Raw genomic sequence first — 16,804 nt, 5'->3', positions numbered from 1 at the left:
TAAGTTCAGATACAGGCTGTTTGCTCTGCACCAGTTTGTTAGTGTCTGCACTTCATCTCTCCATGCTGCCTCCTGGTTCTTACTGATCAGGCCCACCACTTTTGTGTCGTCAGCGAACCTAATGACGTAGTTCCAGCTGTGTTTGGCTGCACAATTGTGGCACAATTCTTTGAGCTGGTTGATTTCACCTCTCCAACTCATCTTTGTTTAACTTCCACATAAAGATTAAACTGAACGTTTAACATGGGATCAAAATCTCCACAGATTTCGGATTTATTGTGAGTATATACATGACATCACATACAACCCTGAGTTTCTTCAGCAGAACTTTGGTGCTTTGATGCTGTGTCAGCATCGATGGAAAACTTAAGTTTTGGATTTGGAATAAAATCCACAACTACCCGAATAGTTGAAGCGAAAAGATACTCTTCTTTTTGGTGGTCCCTAAAATTCACTCTGAGTGTATGGCTAATCTAAGAATGACCAGCAGAGAGATCATGGGAAACATTCTGTGCAGGGTGAAACAGGGTGTCAATGGGCCAAGTGGGGAGGGCGGCGGCCAAGTGGGGAGGGCGGCGGCCAAGTGGGGAGGGCGGCGGCCAAGTGGGGAGGGCGGCGGCCAAGTGGGGAGGGCGGCGGCCAAGTGGGGAGGGCGGCGGCCAAGTGGGGAGGGCGGCGGCCAAGTGGGGAGGGCGGCGGCCAAGTGGGGAGGGCGGCGGCCAAGTGGGGAGGGCGGCGGCCAAGTGGGGAGGGCGGCGGCCAAGTGGGGAGGGCGGCGGCCAAGTGGGGAGGGCGGCGGCCAAGTGGGGAGGGCGGCGGCCAAGTGGGGAGGGCGGCGGCCAAGTGGGGAGGGCGGCGGCCAAGTGGGGAGGGCGGCGGCCAAGTGGGGAGGGCGGCGGCCAAGTGGGGAGTGAGGGGGACACTGATTCTCAGGGGATAAACAGGATGTTGTGTGTGAACAGGGTCGAGGGGTAAATAGGAGGTAGAGTCTAAATTGATGTTCAGCAGGTAAATAGGGTGAGGGTATGCATGCAAAGGGTTAAACAGGAGAAGGGTAATCTTGCAAAAGAAGTAAACGGGGGGGTAAACTGATGGCAAAGCATGGAGGGAGGGCGAACTGGAGGGCAACACACCTGCCCCAGGCACCCATGACTTAATCCGACTTCAGAGACATGGCTGCACAACGGGATGGGCAGAACTCTAGCTCACCTGTGAACCCTGTGCTCGCTTCATTGGGTTTGAACTCAAAATGCTGAAGCTTTGTGGGGGGGGGGGGCAAGCAAAAACCTTTCCAATTAAAAATAAAAACGTCAACATCATTCTAACAAATTAAAAACAGATTTATTGCTGTTTCAAGTGCATTGATGTGTTCGCCCACGATACAACAGTAATTAGCTTTCAGGGGAAAAAAAATCCAAATATTGACTGTCAAGCACTCAGGAAGAATCCGGGGTTGCGAAAGGCAGCAAATAAACGCGAGCAACTTTTTTTTCTCTCTCTGTCTGCTGAAGCAGCCGGATGAGATTTGAGAGTTGCACCAGGAACGTACTTACCCTCAAAGCCGGTCAGAAACTCCCTCCGGGCTGAGTGATAGCCCAGGGCGCTGACTGAACGGCGGTGGCAATCCGGGACGGTCAGGTGCCTCTGCATGGACATCGTGGATCAGATCCCACACAGCGGGACGCACGGAGCTACGCGCCTGGCTTTGAGGTGCCCCCACCCAGCCTCTCTCGGATGAAGCGAAGGCTCTGAGCAAGCCCTGTCCCGCCGAGTCAAGCGAGCGTCCCGGACCGCAGGGGACGGCGCCGAGTTGTTTTGAACAAACTTTCTGCTCCGCAACCATGGGAACAAGACGCCAAGTCAGATGACTCTCAAGGCAACACTTGGCCCCACATTGCAGCCTCTGCAAAGGACCGAGAAAGGAAAAAAAAACCCACAAGCCTCTATTATTGCAAAGACCCGCACTCACTGCAGTGCCAACACCCGTCCCGCCCCCGTCGTGACTTCGTTTTACTCGCTTTGCAAAGGTTCCCCCCCCCCCGCCATTCCAATAATGTAAAAAATTGACAACCCTCCCTCATGCTGATCGGGTGTTCAGTTTGCGGTTTGAAGATGTTTATTTGCAGTTTCTCCTCTTTTTAAATATATGGGCAGGAAGACCACCCCTCTGGTTGCCTCCAAACCCCAGCTGTTGGTGTCCCAGTTCTGGTAACAGGACAGTTTAAGAGTTCAGTGACCTAAATGGGAATGACCTTCATCCAGTACCTTGACTGATTGGTCAGACCCTACTTTTCAATTCTAAACCTGTTATGCATTCACAATTCAGTGGGTTTCATCCCTCATCATGTTTTAATACAAGTTAAAGATGGTGCTTCCCCTCCCCTCCCCTCCCCTCCCAGTACGCAGTATATATGAATGACAATATATACATAACACTCTTCCCCCACAAAATAAATGCTCTGTGAAAATAACATCTGGGCAATACTTAAACTAAACTACCGTAACTACTTGGTGCCCCCTACGCAAATGGCGAGGATTACAATTGCAGAATAACGTAAGAATGAGTGGATAGCCTGACCGGTCACTGCACAGAGTCCTTCAGAAATTCTGGAGGATGTCTCTCTCTCTCTCTCTCTCTCTCTCTCTCTCTCTTGAATAGTCTTAGAGTGGTAGGAGCCATCGGGGTATTTTCTGACTTCTGCTCTATGTCTTCTGGGGTGACGCCTTCCTTGGTGAACCTGGTCTTTGGCAAACCCCATTGAATAGGACTGTACTGTTGGGTAGGACGCTGGTCCCCTATTATCCCTGTAGTCTTGTACCAGCACTGGCTCTCCAACTTGCAGAGATCTGGTAGGTTTATTGTTGATTGTTCCTTTAGAAGGCCAATGTTTGGGAGTACTGTAGAAAGTCTTGTTCTTAGGTTACATCCAAACACCAATTCAACTGGTGTTCTCTTGGTAGTAGAGTGAGATGTGTTTCCATAGTTCAACAGAAAATCTGCTATTTTGAGGTTCCATGATGTGTTTAAGTATGCTTTAGACTTCATTGCTCTTTTGAAGGTTTGTACAAAACGTTCTACTTCCCCATGTGTACTTGGGTGGTAGGGTGCTGCCAAGACATGCCATATATTGTTATTGCGCAGGAATTCTTTAAAAGCCTCCAATACAAACTGTGACCCATTATCAGAAACTAGTTCAATAGGCAATACGATGAAAACATACTTCATAGTCTTTCAATTGTCTGGTCTGATGCTGTTTTTCTCATGAGTGACATGACTGGCCATTTCGAGTGTGCATCTACGGCAATAAAGAACTTTTCTCCCATAAAGGACCAGCGAAATCAATGTGGATCTCATTCCATGATCATGAAAACCGTGGGTTTGCCTCGGCTTGAGGTGCTTTGGTTTGCATACCTTGACAAATGCTTGACATTTGCTTACTGTCTGTTCAATATCGTTATCTATTAAGGCTCACCAGGCATGCATACGTGCTAATGTCTTCATCGAGCCATCCCTAGGTGGTCGTTGTGGAGTTCTGGTAATGCCATTTTGTAGGGATAATCATTCTGGTTCCCCACAACAAACAACCTTCCTCAATCGATATTCATGGCGCCTTGTATAATATGGTTTCAGTTCTCCCGATAGCATTTTGGTCACGGGCCATTAGTTTGTCGTGAAGTTGGTCAGTCAGCAGGGTAAGATGATTACCCACGAGGTAATGCCTCCAGTGCCATACCGCCTCAACGATGGCCTGGGCCTCTTTCTTGATGGAGGAATGCCAGATAACCGTATAATCATATGACAATTACAGTACAGAAACAGGCCATCTTGGCCCCTCTAGTCCGTACTGATCTAAGTGATATCCTCTAGTCCCACCTACCTGCACTTTGTCCATATAACCTTTAAAGTAAGGAAACAGGCCATCTTGGCCCTCTAGTCCATACTGGGGCCCTGGAAGGTGCGCGAAAAATACTACGGGCATGCCTGCCTGGTTAATTGTGGTAGCCAGGGCAAAGTCCGATGTATTGCTCTCCAACTGGAATGGATGGATTCTTCCACTGCATGCATTGTGGCCTTTGCAATGTTAGCTTTGAACCAATCGAATGCTTCACGGGCTTCTGCCAACAGGGGGAAAACAGTGGCCCTGATGAGGGGATGGGCCTTCTCTGCGTAGCTGGGAACCCACTGAGTGTGATAAAAGAAAAACCCCAGACACCTTTTCAGGGCCTTGAGGCAGTGAGGGAGGGGAAGTTCTAACAGGAGGTGCATGCAGTCAAGATCAGGGCTGATGGCTCAATTCTCCACAACATCGTCTCATATAGCCAGGCGATGTATGCTGAAGACAGACTTCCCTGTGTTGTACATCAGACTGAGGCATTTCATGGTGTTGAGGAATTTTTGGAGATTCTCATCATGGTCCTGCCATTCATGGCTGCAGATGGTAATGTTATCGAGGTGTGGGAAAGTGGCTCATAACCTGTGTTCATCCACCATCGATCCATCTCCCTTTGGAAGATGGACACCCCATTCGTGACTCCAAAAGGGATTCTGAGAAAGTGGTACAGTCGACCATCCGCCTCAGAAGCAGTGTACTGTCAGTCATCAGGATGAATGGAGAGCTGGTGATAGGTAGACTTAAGGTCTATGGTCGAGAACGCCCTGTATTGGACAATCTGATTCATCTTGTCGGAAATGTGGGTTGGGGGTATGCATCGAGCTGGGTGAACCTATTGATGGCATCGGAATAGTTTATGACCATCCAGTTTTTCTCCCTACTTTTCATTACCATGACCTGGGCTCTCGAGGGACTCTGCTCTATCACTCCTTCAGTAGGAGGCATCTCACCTCAGAATAAATGCCCTGTTTCCAGCACTATATCACCAACCTTTAGTGGCAATGGGCTTACAGTTAGGGGTGAGGTTTGTCCATGGTCATTTGAAATATAGCTGAGGCTGCAGATATTCCATATGGCATTTGGATATAGGTGAATAACCCAAAGTGAGTATTGATTGCCACACATTTCTTTGAGTCTCTGTCCAATTCTCTTTGTTTAGTGTCAGGAGTATTGTAAAAAAGGTGGATGAGCTGGAGGTGTGGATTGATACTTGGAAGTATGATGTGGTAGCGATTAGTGAGACATGGTTGCAGGAGGGGTGTGATTGGCAACTGAATATCCCTGGGTTTCGTTGTTTTAGGTGTGTTAGAGTCGGAGGGGTAAGAGGAGGTGGGGTTGCATTGCTTGTCAGGGAAAATATTACAGCAGTGCCTAAGAAGGATAGATTAGAGGGCACATCCACGGAGGCTATTTGGGTGGAACTGAGGAGTAGGAAAGGAGAGGTTACACTTGTAGGGGTGTATTATAGACCACCCGGAGGGGACCGAGACCTAGAGGAGCAAATCTGTAGGGAGATAGTAGATGTTTGTGATAAGCACAGGGTTGTAATTATGGGAGATTTTAATTTTCCACATATAGATTGGGAAACACATTTTGTGAAAGGACTGGATGGGTTAGAGTTTGTAAAATGTGTGCAAGATAGTTTTTTACAACAATATGTAGAGGTGCTGACCAGAGAAGGAGCAGTGTTAGATCTACTGTTGGCAAATGGGATGGGTCAAGTGACGGAGGTTAGTGTTGGCGAGCACTTCGGGTCCAGTGATCGTAATGCCATCAGCTTCAATGTCATTATGGAAAGAGAGAAGTCAGGGCCAAGGGTTGAGGTTTTTGATTGGGGAAAAGCTAGATTTGAGGAGATGCGAAAGGACTTGCAGGGTGTGCATTGGGACAATTTGTTTTATGGGCAGGATGTAGTAGAGAGATGGAAGTCTTTTAAAGATCAGATTTTGAGAGTGCAAAAGCTTTATGTTCCTGTTAGGTTAAAAGGAGGGGCAAAAGGTTTGAGAGAGCCGTGGTTTTCAAGGAATATTGGAAACTTGGTTCGAAGAAAAAGGGAGGCGTACATTAGATATAAGAAGCATGGAGTTAAGGAGATGTTTGAAAGATACATTGAATGTAAGAGGAATCTTAAGAGAGGAATTAGGAAAGCTAAAAGAAGGTACGAGGAAACTATGGCAAGCAGGGTGAAAACTAATCCAAAAGAGTTCTACAAATATGTTAATGGTAAAAGGAAAGCTAGAGACAAAATTGGTCCCTTAGAAAATCAGAGCGGAAAACTGTGTGTGGAGCCTAGAGAAATAGGGGAGATATTGAACAGTTTCTTTTCTTCGGTATTCACTAAGGAGAAGGATATTGGGAGATGTGAGATAAAAAAAGCAAATTGGGTAAATATGGGGAATATAGAGATTACAAAAGGTGTAGTTTTAGGGCTTTTGAAGAATATAAAGGTGGATAAGTCTCCGGGACCAGACGGGATCTTCCCCAGGACATTGAGAGAAGTGAAGGAGGAAATAGCAGAGGCTCTGGAGGTAATTTTCCAAATGTCATTAGATATGGGGATAGTGCCGGAGGATTGGCGCATTGCGCATGTGGTTCCGTTATTTAAAAAGGGTTCAAGGAGGAAGCCTGGCAACTATCGGCCTGTAAGTTTGACGTCTGTGGTAGGTAAATTAATGGAGAAAATTCTTAGAGATGGTACTTATAAACATCTGGATAGACAGGGTCTGATCAGGAGCACTCAACATGGATTTGTGGAAGGAAGGTCATGTTTGACCAATCTGATTGAATTTTTTGAAGAGCTGACTAGGAATGTGGATGAGGGTAGCACAGTGGATGTTGTCTATATGGACTTCAGTAAGGCCTTTGATAAGGTACCACATGGAAGGTTAGTTAGGAAGGTGCAGTCTTTAGGTATAAATTTTAAAATAGTCAAATGGATTGAACATTGGCTGAAAGGGAGAGGCCAGAGAGTGGTAGTGGATAATTGTCTGTCAGGTTGGAGGCCGGTGACCAGTGGTGTGCCTCAAGGATCTGTATTGGGCCCATTGTTGTTCGTTATATACATTAATGATCTAGATGATGGGGTGGTGAATTGGATTAGTAAATATGCAGACGATACTAAGATAGGTGGAATAGTGGATAATGAAGAAGGTTTTCAAGGATTGCAGAGGGATTTGGGCTGCTTAGAAAAGTGGGCTGAAAAATGGCAGATGGAATTTAATGCTGATAAGTGTGAGGTGCTTCATTTTGGTAAGAAGAATCAGAATAGGACATACGTGGTAAATGGGAGAGCATTGAGGAATACAGAAGAGCAGAAAGATTTAGGAGTGACGGTACATCGTTCCCTGAAGGTAGAAACTCACGTGAATAGAGTGGTGAAGAAGGCTTTTAGTATGCTGGCCTTTATCAATCATTGCATGGAATATAGGAGTTGGGAGGTGATGTTGGGATTGTATAAGACGTTGGTGCAGCCTAATTTGGAGTTCTGTGTGAAGTTCTGGTCGCCTAATTATAGGAAGGATATAAACAGAGTGGAGAGAGTGCAGAGAAGGTTTACCAGAATGTTACCTGGGTTTAAGCACCTAGAGTATAGGGAGAGATTGGACAGATTAGGTCTTTATTCTTTGGAGCGTAGAAGGTTGAGAGGGGATTTGATAGAAGTATTTATGATTATGAAAGGGATAGACAGAGTGGATGTGGATAGACTATTTCCATTAAGAGGAGGAAAGATTAAAACAAGAGGACATGAGTTAAGAATTAAGGGGCAGAGGTTTAGAGGTAACATGAGGGGGAACTTCTTTACTCAGAGAGTGGTAGCCGTGTGGAATGAGCTTCTGGGAGAAATAGTGGAGGCGGAGTCAATTGTATTATTTAAGAAAAGGTTGGACAGGTATATGGATGAGAAGAAGATGGAGGGTTATGGGCATTGTGCAGGGAGGTGGGACTAGAAAGGGGTGTTTAGTTCGGTGCAGACTAGAAGGGCCTAATGGCCTGTTTCCGTGCTGTAATTGTTATGTTATGTTATGGTATGCCTGTGATAAATTCAGTGAATTTCTTTCCCCCATTCAGGGCCTAGAATAATCCTTCTGCTTTGAGCATAGGATGCTCAGATATCTGCAGAGCCTGACGACTTAGTAATCACCACAAATTTGGATTTCTCCGTTGGCCTTTTGCACTGACACAATGGGAGCTGCCCAATCACTGCACTGAATTTGTTCCAGTATTCCCTCGTTTTTCTAGATTTCAGTTGTAATTTTGCGTGGACTTTTATCAAAAACCATTTGATACTTCTTGAGAACTTGTTGCAGTTTTGGCTGGGCCTGCACTTCCTGACTTAAGTTCATTACTGAACCAATTTCGACCCAGTATAACTGAATGTGTGCTAGCCAGTTTATTTCAAACAACTCTGGTCCCTTTGTGTCCACAATATGGAGGGGTAGCCTTCTTGGTGGACATTCTTTGCATTGTATGTTCACGTTGCATGCCCCAAACACTGTGACCCTAACCCCTGAAACTCTCTTTAAAATCGAACTGGTTTTATTAATGGGAAGCTGGGGAGGCAGTTGCTGTTTTAAACACAAAAGCATTAGTGACATTGCTGCCCCTGTGTCCAGCTGCATTCAAAAAGCTTTGTTATTGTTTTCTGGATAGAGATTGCTGAGTTTTTATCATTTAATCCTTTAATATACATGATTTCCGATGTCTTTTCTTCCTCCGAGTCATTTGTTTCTTTTCTGATGCTGGGATTTCATCCTTTTCTTCCATTGTTTTCACCCTGGATGGGCGTTTTCCATGTTTGGTTTCTGTCTTTCATCCATTTTTCCTTTTTCCTCGGGCATCTGGCCCTGATATGTCCTCCTTTATCACAGAGATGACATCTGGATTCCTTGAAATAATCATCATTTGGACTGTGGTTGTATTTCCCACAGTGGAAGCATTCTTGCTGTGATCCTACATCCAGTGTTACATCGTCCATGCTTAGTAATTTTTGTTTTGGTATTGTGGTCAGCCAAACCCTCCACTAAATGGTCTCATAATGCTTGGGTTACAAATTGATCAAAAAAATTAGAGTGTTTTGCGAAGTATTCACTTACAGTTTCACCTGTTCTTTGTTTTCTCTCATAAAATCTCTAGTTTTCAGCCATAACCAGTGATTTGGTACTTAGATGCACTTCTTTTGTTCTACACAATTGTGTATACGATTTTGTTCCTAGATTCTCAGGGACGAGCAGAGACTTGAGTTGATCAAATGTTTTACTACCCAATAGGCTCAAAAAAACTCATTGTTTTCGGTTTAAAGGTGGTGTCTCATCAATATTATGGCCTAGACAGTAGTGATCAAATCTTTCTACATTGGTAAACCAGCTTTCTTCTGACTCCCCCCACCCTCCCCCCACCCTCCCCCCCATGAATTCTCCAAACTTTACCTCTGTATTTCCTGCCAATTTTGAGACTTTTGTCCTTTGTTCTCTGTGGCTGAGGCTGTGGGGTCCACTGTGTTGAAAATCTGGCATTTCCCTTTTAAATCTTCCCTTAACTGTCTGGAGTACTTGAGTGGGGGGGGGGGGAGGGGGAGTTCTTTCCCCCAGTACACAGTGACAATGTCATCATGCAGGTGTATATACAGAACAAAACCCTTTTCAAAACTGATTTTATGAGGAGTTTGCAAGCATGATTTAGCATGGTGTTTCAGAAACCCCCACCTTACAAATGACACATACATAACTCTTCATTAGTCTCTTTTCTATATATGAAAAATTGCATCTTTATCCATCCAAGGACTAAATTTCATACGTTAAGATAAAGAACTGTGAGAGATGGGAAAATTGATCTAAAATTATGAACATGGAAGAAACTAAAGTTCATCAGTAAAATGGCTGTAACCAGTTCAAACAGGATAAGCTTGGGGCTTAGGATGCAGGAAAGCAGAGTCAGCACGATTAACATAAGAATCTTCTAGTCTTTGTGTCAAGACCATAGGACTAAGATAAGGAATGGTAAGGTACAATAGAATGTAGGAAGTTGAGGTAGTCTGGATCAGATAAGGGTCTCCTAGCCCTGGACAGAAGTACCAAGTCATACATTTCTAATTAGCTAACCATACACAGATTTATACATATGAAATTAGCCAACCCTAGATAGAATGAGTCAACTCTGCATATCAAGAGACTGTAGCCCCGAGAATCAGGAAGGTGTGAATAAGGACAATGACATGATGGGGCACCCACAGGATACCCCCTGGTCCTCCAAGTGTACTGAAACTGCACGTAGGCAGGAAGGATTACCTATGCCAAACCCATCCAGGGGGCAGAAGAATGTAAGGGGGAGGGCACTCTGATACTGAAATTGACTGTATAAAAGTTGGGTGAGCCCCAGTATGTGTGTGTATTCCCAGGGTAAGGGGAAGCACCCAACTTTGCATTGTTGTAGTAATAAATGTTCTTTGTTCTCAATTTTTGTCTCGAGCAATTTCTTTAAAGGTACTTTAATTTCTAACAAATGGGGGCTCGTCCGGGATCACACTCCCTCCACTGACAGAGTACCCCGACGACGAGAGTAGGTGCACCCCGGCTGATTCAGCTGGACTCACGGGCGACGGGTGGCTGGTCAGTGGAAGAAGCGAGTGATATCCGAGAAGAGGCATTGAGAACAAACGGCGGAAGGAAGCGCGCTAGAGTAGTACTACTAGAACTCGGTAAGAGTATTTTACTTGTTTCTAAACATGGGAATAACGGGCAGTAAAGAGGAGAGTCCTGACACAGGACGTGACCACCAGATAGCTACGTACAGCCCGCTTGGGTTGATGTTATCTGAGTGGGGCACAGGAAAGACCCGTGGTAAAGACAAACTGACGATGGTCAGGTATTGTTGTATTGAATGGGTTAAATACCCGGTTAAAGGGAGCTCCGTGTACTGGCCAAAATTCGGATCCGAGGATGAATGGATGTGTAAAGCTTTGAACCTATGGCTCTATCAAAACCAGAAAGACAACGTTGAGAGCAGGGAATATGCAGCCTGCTGGCTCAAGGGATCCATTGAACAGCTGGTTTTGAATGAGAAAGAATTCAGGGATAAGAGAGAGGAGGAACCTTTTGTCCCTGTATCACAGGGTTGGGATGTGTTACATTCCCTCCCTCCACCTTATGTTCCTCCTATGCCGGCTCCTATCTTTCCTTCCCCTCCTATAACCTACCCTTCTGCACCTTCCCCACCTCCCCCACCACTAGAGAAGAGAGAAGAGAGCAGGAGTGGTATGATAACTTGCTCACAAAGCACTCGATTACCACCTCTGTTGACAGGAGAGAGAGGTAACTTTAATTCAGAACAGCGTGAGACTCTTCAGGAAGAAAGGGCAGAACCCTTTGATTCATTTCCCAGGGAGCAGGAACCCAGACCTAATAAGCCAGAAACCAATTGGATGAGACCACTGCGGGAAGTTCCCATGGGAGAGGGTCTCGGTTTCGTAAATGTGCCCCTGACCAGTACTGAAGTGCGTAACTTTAAGAAAGAACTGACCTCCCTGATAGAAGATCCCCAGGGATGTGCCGAACAGTTAAGACCAATTTTTGGGACCAAATATATATACAATATGGGGGTCTCGACATAGAATCCCCAGCAGGGGAACAATTGGTACTAACAGGTTTTGTTACCAACTCAGCCCCAGACATTAGGAGAAAATTACAAAAGACAGAAAATTGGCATGAGCAGGGAATAACCCAGCTTCTACAGATCACACAAAAAGCATTTGTCCAGACATCTGAGGATAAGCAGAAAGCAAAGGCTAACATTTTGATGCAAGCAGTTAAAGTAATAGTAGATGAGTAACATGGAAAAGGCAGGGACTGTGTGCCAGCTCCTGAATGTTGGGAGAAGTGCAGGGAGTGGGAGAGTAGAGACCAGAGATAATTTCATAAATCACGACTTCCCACTTCAGTCACTGACCAATATTGATTAAAATTCATGCTAAAATTTAAATGTCATAAATGATCGTTTTTCAATACTGTAGAATTAGCGAATTTAACTACCAGTTAATTCCAATTTATGAAATAAATTGTATTCAAATGTGATTTTGCACAGGGACTACCTGAGAATAGTGATGTTATAACATTTGCAGGGAGAAATGTTTGCGCAAATAGGGTGAGTTCTACACGTCTTATTTTAAGTGTATGTAAGATAAAGAAAGGATCTGATGTGTAAAGTGGCTGGTTCAGCCAGTTGAAGCAGGAGTGTGCATGTCCCTTTAAGTGCACTGTGGCACTTGAAATTGAGGCTACAGGCTCTTGTCTTGCAGTTAGAGGTATTTCTTCTACACATTCAGCAGTCAAGGTCCGTGAGTTTAAAGATCACCCACCTCTGGAGAATAAAGATACCTCTGGGGATTCCTATGGGGATTCCTATAAGTTTAATCATTCATTTCTCTGGTGCATTTTCCTCTGGAGTGAAATTAATGCCTCAGCACAATTTCTCTGTATTGCCGCTGTTATTTAATTCATGATAACTTTCCCCCATTCATCAGGTTTATATTTAAATCCGGTAGTGCGGAAGTTACATTGTAAATGATCACGGAGGTAAACCCTGCGCGAGTGGATTCAGCTTAATGGAGAAATAAACCTGCGAACTGGTCTATGGTGCTGTGTGAGTACTGCAATAGGTGGAATATGATTTAAATTGGTGGCATCGTTCAGAACAATTGGGTGCATAAGAATAATAATATCATTAAGAACTTACAGATCTTGTACCAGATGCTATTCAGTACATCTTGACTTAAGGACTGGAGAAATTGGCATGTTAGAATGAGATTGGCATGGCACCAATATTTCTTGATTCAATAATGACTCCACAAGCTCCAGGATTCATGCAGCAGAACTTTTAAGTGGAATATAATAGAAACTAGCCTGTACTTAAATGATTGTGTGTGCAATCTTCAAAAGAACATCTTTTAACTTTTTTTTGGTGCCTGTTTTACAGACTGTTTTAAATAAGGCCAGCTCCTGTGAGCTGTGGCACAAGGCATTTTACTTAAGGCAGAACTAAAGGTGGAATATGTTTCAAGTTCTCTTGCAGGGGCTCTTGTGCTGCAATGTCTGTTATGTACTCACTCTAACAAATTGGAGGGTTGTGCCCCATACAGACAAGCAGCTCCAACTGCATTTTAATAAGGTCTAACATATTCAAAACCCATGGAAATATGGTTTGTGTTTCATTTTACAATTTTTACACTAACACAAAGGAAAGTCAGATTGTTATTCATTTTATTAAAATCTAGTGATTGGTTATATGTAAAAGCATGGCAAGAGGATCAACTAAAACCTGCCTGGGATGGTCCCTTCTGTGTACTTTTAATTACAGACACCGCAGTAAGAACAAGAGAGAAAGGCTGGACCCACATTCAAAGAATTAAACCAGCTTCTGAACCACAACATCACGACACACAGATTCAAACCCCAACCTGGCGTGCAGTCCCTCATCCATCAGACCTGAAACTTACACTGCGCCGTGACAAAGTGCCGTAATGTTACATTTTTGTCGTATTTTAATGGTTTATTCAGTTATTGTTGTATTCTTTATTGCCGTATTTTAATGGGTTTTACATTTATTGTCGTATTTTAATGGTTTATTTATTGTTGTTTATTCAGTTATTGTTGTATTTTATTGCTGTTTTCAATGGGTTTTACATTTATTGTTGTTTATTCATTTTTTGGAATATTGTTCGTTAAATGGATATGTCACTTCAGTACTCGCTATGTTTTAAGTCCCCCTGGAATAGGGGCAGCAGAGGTTACAATTGTGCTCCTTTAAAATGTAGACAGGGCATAGATTTAATGTATAGTCATAGTGGAATATGGGTTAACAAGGGATTCCAATACGGACCAGGGGAACTGAACAGCTTTAGTGGAGTACATTTAATTTGTCTCTTAGCCTACACAGGTATTAAAGACAAGAGTTTTGAGGCGATAGCACAAAAGACATGGTGGGACAAAGACAGACAGAATGGTAGTCAGGATTGTACATGTAGCAGAGAGAGAGAGAGTTAATATATATGCTAATGTACACAGACAGGCTGCAACTCACAAGTTCAATGATACATATGCTAATGTTAGCAGACAAGCTGCAACACACAGTTAAATCACAAGAAACAACCCCCCCCAGCTTGGTCACTTTTCATCACCCCGTGAAGGGGAGCACCAGTTTCCAACAACGTGAGCTGCTTGACACTTTAATATCAGGCTCCAAACAGCCTTCGGAGATCGGTGGCCCTAGGGTTCGGGGCTGAAGAGGACATCATATACTAACCACAATTCAACGGAACCGCCTGACTACTGCTACTCGTTCGCTGCTGAAGGCAGCGTTTCTCACAGACTTCGTCAGGACAATGCTTACAAAAGTCGGGTGGTTAAAAGACACTGCTTCAATGTTTCAACGTGAATCTGCCCATGCCCATGTTCAGACGTGGCAACTTCGGACTGATGTGGGATGGACTAGACTCTTTACTGAGAACTGGAGCCTGATACTCACAACCCTAATAAGCAGCTGGACTCGCTACTCTGACCTTCATGGTGTTCCCCTACCTAAAAACTTTACACAGATATTACAATTCGGTTATTGACCAGCTGGGTAAAACTACACCTTACACTTGAAAGATCAGTATTACTGATCTAAAAGAAAAGTGAGGAAGGGGGAGGATCAGTCACACTGACACTAGTAGCCAAAGATCAGTAACACTGATCATGGTGAAAGATCAGTATTACTGATCTAAAAGAAAAGTGAGGATTGTGAGAGATGGGAAAATTGATCTAAAATTATGAACATGGAAGAAACTAAAGTTCATCAGTAAAATGGCTGTAACCAGTTCAAACAGGATAAGCTTGGGGCTTAGGATGCAGGAAAGCAGAGTCAGCACGATTAACATAAGAATCTTCTAGTCTTTGTGACAAGACCATAGGACTAAGATAAGGAATGGTAAGGTACAATAGAATGTAGGAAGTTGAGGTAGTCTGGATCAGATAAGGGTCTCCTAGCCCTGGACAGAAGTACCAAGTCATACATTTCTAATTAGCTAACCATACACAGATTTATACATATGAAATTAGCCAACCCTAGATAGAATGAGTCAACTCTGCATATCAAGAGACTGTAGCCCCGAGAATCAGGAAGGTGTGAATAAGGACAATGACATGATGGGGCACCCACAGGATACCCCCTGGTCCTCCAAGTGTACTGAAACTGCACGTAGGCAGGAAGGATTACCTATGCCAAACCCATCCAGGGGGCAGAAGAATGTAAGGGGGAGGGCACTCTGATACTGAAATTGACTGTATAAAAGTTGGGTGAGCCCCAGTATGTGTGTGTATTCCCAGGGTAAGGGGAAGCACCCAACTTTGCATTGTTGTAGTAATAAATGTTCTTTGTTCTCAATTTTTGTCTCGAGCAATTTCTTTAAAGGTACTTTAATTTCTAACAGAACTATACAAAGTCTTTTTATTTGGGGAAATGGGTAATAAGTGAATATTTTGAATGTGATGGGTATATGGATTAAGCTGCCAGAGGAAGGTATAGAGAAGTCTACAATTAGCAGCATTTTAAAAAAAAATTGGACAGGAATATACAGCATGGTAAAAGCCATTTTGGCCCATGAGTCCGTGCCCCCCAATTTACGCCCAATTAACCTACACCCTCGGTATGTTTTGAATGATGGGAGTGTTAGAAACAGAAGTTTCCAAAACTGAGTATTGTGAGCAGTTTTGGTCACCTTATCTAAGGAAGGATGTTCTTGCAATGGAGGGAGTGCAGAGGCGATTCACCAGGCTGATACCTGGAATGGCAGGAATGACTTATGAGGAAAGATTACGCAAATTGGGATTGTACTCGCTGGAGTTTAGAAGATTGAGAGGGGATCTCATAGAGACATATAAAATTCTGGCAGGACTGGACAGAATGGATGCAGATGGGATGTTTCCAATGATGGGAAAATCCAGAACCCGGGGCCATGGTTTGAGGATAATAGGCAAACCATTTAGGACCGAGATGAGGAGGAATTTCTTTACCCAGAGGGTGGTGAATCTGTGGAATTCATTGTCACAGAGGGCAGTAGAGGCAGGTTCATTAAGTATATTTAAGAGGGAATTAGATCTATTTCTTCAGTATAAGGGTATTAAAGGTTACGGAGAGAAGGCGGGGACGGGGTACTGAACTTTAAGATCAGCCATGATCTCGTTGAATGGCGGAGCAGGCTCGAAGGGTCGAATGACCTACTCCTGCTCCTATCTTCTATGTTTCTATGTTTCTATGTACATTCACAGAAATTGCTCGAGACAAAAATTGAGAACAAAGAACATTTATCATATAACAATGCAAAGTTGGGTGCTTCCCCTTACTCTGGGAATACACACATATACTGGGGCTCACCCAACTTTTATACAGTTGAATTCAGTATAGGAATACCCTTCCCCTTATATTCTTCTGCCTCCTGGATGGGTTTGGCATTAGGCAATCCTGTCTGCCTACGTGCTGTTTCTGTGAACTTGGAGGACCAGGGGCTATCCTGTCGTGTCCCATCATGTCATTGTCCTTATTGTCCTTATTCACAAACCTGCCTTTGTTCTAATTCACACCTTCCCGACCTTCAGGGCTACAACCTCTTCATATGCAGAACTTGCTAATTCTATCTAGGGCTAGAAGACCCTTATCCTATTCAGACTAACTTCCTCCATTCTAATATCTATTCTTATCCTGTTCATACTGGCTTTATTCATTACACATATATCTATACTAGTTTCCTCATCTTCATATTTTTATATCAGTTTTTACTCATCTCTCACAATCCTCACTTTTCTTTTAGATCAGTGTTACTCATCTCTCACAATCCTCACTTTTATTTTAGCTATGCTTCGTGACTTCTCAACTGGAATGTA

This window comes from Narcine bancroftii, chromosome 9 (assembly GCF_036971445.1).
Source record: "Narcine bancroftii isolate sNarBan1 chromosome 9, sNarBan1.hap1, whole genome shotgun sequence".
Lineage (NCBI taxonomy): Eukaryota > Metazoa > Chordata > Chondrichthyes > Torpediniformes > Narcinidae > Narcine > Narcine bancroftii.
The sequence above is the reverse complement of the archived record's forward strand: the minus strand, read 5'-3'. Positions refer to the sequence as shown.